At 37.1% G+C, this 6,000-nt stretch overlaps 1 protein-coding gene across 1 annotated transcript in view; it reads left to right on the top strand.

The window, feature by feature from the left end:
• The window catches only part of LOC311048692 (uncharacterized protein), a gene marked incomplete at its 3' end in the record, with an annotated part of 174,773 nt that overhangs the window by 116,974 nt on the left and 51,799 nt on the right, over positions 1 to 6,000 (top strand). The gene's annotated exons all lie outside the window — the stretch shown is intronic.

Raw genomic sequence — 6,000 nt, 5'->3', positions numbered from 1 at the left:
ATGTGATCTGGTGACAGTGTCTTTATACACAGAGTGTATATGATCTGGTGACAGTGTCTTTATACACAGAGTGTATGTGATCTGGTGACAGTGTCTTTATACACAGAGTTTATGTGATCTGGTGACAGTGTCTTTATACACAGAGTGTATGTGATCTGGTGACAGTGTCTTTATACACAGAGTGTATGTGATCTGGTGACAGTGTCTTTATACACAGAGTTTATATGATCTGGTGACAGTGTCTTTATACACAGAGTTTATGTGATCTGGTGACAGTGTCTTTATACACAGAGTTTATATGATCTGGTGACAGTGTCTTTATACACAGAGTTTATGTGATCTGGTGACAGTGTCTTTATACACAGAGTGTATGTGATCTGGTGACAGTGTCTTTATACACAGAGTTTATATGATCTGGTGACAGTGTCTTTATACACAGAGTTTATATGATCTGGTGACAGTGTCTTTATACACAGAGTGTATGTGATCTGGTGACAGTGTCTTTATACACAGAGTTTATATGATCTGGTGACAGTGTCTTTATACACAGAGTGTATGTGATCTGGTGACAGTGTCTTTATACACAGAGTTTATATGATCTGGTGACAGTGTCTTTATACACAGAGTTTATGTGATCTGGTGACAGTGTCTTTATACACAGAGTTTATATGATCTGGTGACAGTGTCTTTATACACAGAGTTTATATGATCTGGTGACAGTGTCTTTATACACAGAGTTTATATGATCTGGTGACAGTGTCTTTATACACAGAGTGTATGTGATCTGGTGACAGTGTCTTTATACACAGAGTTTATATGATCTGGTGACAGTGTCTTTATACACAGAGTTTATGTGATCTGGTGACAGTGTCTTTATACACAGAGTGTATGTGATCTGGTGACAGTGTCTTTATACACAGAGTTTATATGATCTGGTGACAGTGTCTTTATACACAGAGTTTATGTGATCTGGTGACAGTGTCTTTATACACAGAGTTTATATGATCTGGTGACAGTGTCTTTATACACAGAGTTTATGTGATCTGGTGACAGTGTCTTTATACACAGAGTGTATGTGATCTGGTGACAGTGTCTTTATACACAGAGTTTATGTGATCTGGTGACAGTGTCTTTATACACAGAGTGTATGTGATCTGGTGACAGTGTCTTTATACACAGAGTTTATATGATCTGGTGACAGTGTCTTTATACACAGAGTTTATATGATCTGGTGACAGTGTCTTTATACACAGAGTGTATGTGATCTGGTGACAGTGTCTTTATACACAGAGTTTATATGATCTGGTGACAGTGTCTTTATACACAGAGTTTATATGATCTGGTGACAGTGTCTTTATACACAGAGTTTATATGATCTGGTGACAGTGTCTTTATACACAGAGTGTATGTGATCTGGTGACAGTGTCTTTATACACAGAGTTTATATGATCTGGTGACAGTGTCTTTATACACAGAGTTTATATGATCTGGTGACAGTGTCTTTATACACAGAGTTTATATGATCTGGTGACAGTGTCTTTATACACAGAGTTTATGTGATCTGGTGACAGTGTCTTTATACACAGAGTTTATATGATCTGGTGACAGTGTCTTTATACACAGAGTTTATATGATCTGGTGACAGTGTCTTTATACACAGAGTTTATATGATCTGGTGACAGTGTCTTTATACACAGAGTTTATGTGATCTGGTGACAGTGTCTTTATACACAGAGTTTATATGATCTGGTGACAGTGTCTTTATACACAGAGTTTATGTGATCTGGTGACAGTGTCTTTATACACAGAGTTTATATGATCTGGTGACAGTGTCTTTATACACAGAGTTTATGTGATCTGGTGACAGTGTCTTTATACACAGAGTGTATGTGATCTGGTGACAGTGTCTTTATACACAGAGTTTATATGATCTGGTGACAGTGTCTTTATACACAGAGTTTATATGATCTGGTGACAGTGTCTTTATACACAGAGTTTATATGATCTGGTGACAGTGTCTTTATACACAGAGTTTATATGATCTGGTGACAGTGTCTTTATACACAGAGTTTATATGATCTGGTGACAGTGTCTTTATACACAGAGTGTATGTGATCTGGTGACAGTGTCTTTATACACAGAGTGTATATGATCTGGTGACAGTGTCTTTATACACAGAGTTTATATGATCTGGTGACAGTGTCTTTATACACAGAGTTTATATGATCTGGTGACAGTGTCTTTATACACAGAGTTTATATGATCTGGTGACAGTGTCTTTATACACATAGTTTATGTGATCTGGTGACAGTGTCTTTATACACAGAGTTTATGTGATCTGGTGACAGTGTCTTTATACACAGAGTTTATGTGATCTGGTGACAGTGTCTTTATACACAGAGTGTATGTGATCTGGTGACAGTGTCTTTATACACAGAGTTTATGTGATCTGGTGACAGTGTCTTTATACACAGAGTGTATGTGATCTGGTGACAGTGTCTTTATACACAGAGTTTATGTGATCTGGTGACAGTGTCTTTATACACAGAGTGTATGTGATCTGGTGACAGTGTCTTTATACACAGAGTTTATGTGATCTGGTGACAGTGTCTTTATACACAGAGTGTATGTGATCTGGTGACAGTGTCTTTATACACAGAGTTTATGTGATCTGGTGACAGTGTCTTTATACACAGAGTTTATATGATCTGGTGACAGTGTCTTTATACACAGAGTTTATGTGATCTGGTGACAGTGTCTTTATACACAGAGTGTATGTGATCTGGTGACAGTGTCTTTATACACAGAGTTTATATGATCTGGTGACAGTGTCTTTATACACAGAGTGTATGTGATCTGGTGACAGTGTCTTTATACACAGAGTGTATGTGATCTGGTGACAGTGTCTTTATACACAGAGTTTATGTGATCTGGTGACAGTGTCTTTATACACAGAGTTTATATGATCTGGTGACAGTGTCTTTATACACAGAGTTTATATGATCTGGTGACAGTGTCTTTATACACAGAGTTTATATGATCTGGTGACAGTGTCTTTATACACAGAGTTTATATGATCTGGTGACAGTGTCTTTATACACAGAGTTTATGTGATCTGGTGACAGTGTCTTTATACACAGAGTTTATGTGATCTGGTGACAGTGTCTTTATACACAGAGTGTATGTGATCTGGTGACAGTGTCTTTATACACAGAGTGTATGTGATCTGGTGACAGTGTCTTTATACACAGAGTTTATATGATCTGGTGACAGTGTCTTTATACACAGAGTTTATATGATCTGGTGACAGTGTCTTTATACACAGAGTTTATATGATCTGGTGACAGTGTCTTTATACACAGAGTTTATATGATCTGGTGACAGTGTCTTTATACACAGAGTTTATATGATCTGGTGACAGTGTCTTTATACACAGAGTTTATATGATCTGGTGACAGTGTCTTTATACACAGAGTTTATATGATCTGGTGACAGTGTCTTTATACACAGAGTTTATATGATCTGGTGACAGTGTCTTTATACACAGAGTGTATGTGATCTGGTGACAGTGTCTTTATACACAGAGTTTATGTGATCTGGTGACAGTGTCTTTATACACAGAGTTTATATGATCTGGTGACAGTGTCTTTATACACAGAGTTTATGTGATCTGGTGACAGTGTCTTTATACACAGAGTTTATATGATCTGGTGACAGTGTCTTTATACACAGAGTTTATATGATCTGGTGACAGTGTCTTTATACACAGAGTTTATATGATCTGGTGACAGTGTCTTTATACACAGAGTGTATGTGATCTGGTGACAGTGTCTTTATACACAGAGTGTATGTGATCTGGTGACAGTGTCTTTATACACAGAGTGTATGTGATCTGGTGACAGTGTCTTTATACACAGAGTTTATATGATCTGGTGACAGTGTCTTTATACACAGAGTTTATATGATCTGGTGACAGTGTCTTTATACACAGAGTTTATATGATCTGGTGACAGTGTCTTTATACACAGAGTTTATATGATCTGGTGACAGTGTCTTTATACACAGAGTTTATGTGATCTGGTGACAGTGTCTTTATACACAGAGTTTATGTGATCTGGTGACAGTGTCTTTATACACAGAGTTTATATGATCTGGTGACAGTGTCTTTATACACAGAGTTTATATGATCTGGTGACAGTGTCTTTATACACAGAGTTTATATGATCTGGTGACAGTGTCTTTATACACAGAGTTTATATGATCTGGTGACAGTGTCTTTATACACAGAGTGTATGTGATCTGGTGACAGTGTCTTTATACACAGAGTTTATATGATCTGGTGACAGTGTCTTTATACACAGAGTTTATATGATCTGGTGACAGTGTCTTTATACACAGAGTTTATATGATCTGGTGACAGTGTCTTTATACACAGAGTGTATGTGATCTGGTGACAGTGTCTTTATACACAGAGTTTATATGATCTGGTGACAGTGTCTTTATACACAGAGTGTATGTGATCTGGTGACAGTGTCTTTATACACAGAGTTTATATGATCTGGTGACAGTGTCTTTATACACAGAGTTTATATGATCTGGTGACAGTGTCTTTATACACAGAGTGTATGTGATCTGGTGACAGTGTCTTTATACACAGAGTTTATGTGATCTGGTGACAGTGTCTTTATACACAGAGTGTATATGATCTGGTGACAGTGTCTTTATACACAGAGTTTATATGATCTGGTGACAGTGTCTTTATACACAGAGTGTATGTGATCTGGTGACAGTGTCTTTATACACAGAGTTTATATGATCTGGTGACAGTGTCTTTATACACAGAGTTTATATGATCTGGTGACAGTGTCTTTATACACAGAGTTTATGTGATCTGGTGACAGTGTCTTTATACACAGAGTTTATATGATCTGGTGACAGTGTCTTTATACACAGAGTTTATATGATCTGGTGACAGTGTCTTTATACACAGAGTTTATATGATCTGGTGACAGTGTCTTTATACACAGAGTTTATATGATCTGGTGACAGTGTCTTTATACACAGAGTTTATATGATCTGGTGACAGTGTCTTTATACACAGAGTTTATATGATCTGGTGACAGTGTCTTTATACACAGAGTGTATGTGATCTGGTGACAGTGTCTTTATACACAGAGTGTATGTGATCTGGTGACAGTGTCTTTATACACAGAGTTTATATGATCTGGTGACAGTGTCTTTATACACAGAGTTTATATGATCTGGTGACAGTGTCTTTATACACAGAGTGTATGTGATCTGGTGACAGTGTCTTTATACACAGAGTTTATATGATCTGGTGACAGTGTCTTTATACACAGAGTTTATGTGATCTGGTGACAGTGTCTTTATACACAGAGTGTATGTGATCTGGTGACAGTGTCTTTATACACAGAGTTTATGTGATCTGGTGACAGTGTCTTTATACACAGAGTTTATATGATCTGGTGACAGTGTCTTTATACACAGAGTGTATGTGATCTGGTGACAGTGTCTTTATACACAGAGTTTATGTGATCTGGTGACAGTGTCTTTATACACAGAGTGTATGTGATCTGGTGACAGTGTCTTTATACACAGAGTTTATGTGATCTGGTGACAGTGTCTTTATACACAGAGTTTATATGATCTGGTGACAGTGTCTTTATACACAGAGTTTATATGATCTGGTGACAGTGTCTTTATACACAGAGTTTATATGATCTGGTGACAGTGTCTTTATACACAGAGTTTATATGATCTGGTGACAGTGTCTTTATACACAGAGTTTATGTGATCTGGTGACAGTGTCTTTATACACAGAGTTTATATGATCTGGTGACAGTGTCTTTATACACAGAGTTTATATGATCTGGTGACAGTGTCTTTATACACAGAGTGTATGTGATCTGGTGACAGTGTCTTTATACACAGAGTGTATGTGATCTGGTGACAGTGTCTTTATACACAGAGTTTATATGA

The sequence above is a fragment of the Gymnoscopelus microlampas genome, assembly GCF_963454915.1.
Source record: "Gymnoscopelus microlampas genome assembly, chromosome: 7".
Taxonomy (NCBI): domain Eukaryota; kingdom Metazoa; phylum Chordata; class Actinopteri; order Myctophiformes; family Myctophidae; genus Gymnoscopelus; species Gymnoscopelus microlampas.
This window is presented reverse-complemented; position numbering and strand designations above follow the sequence as displayed.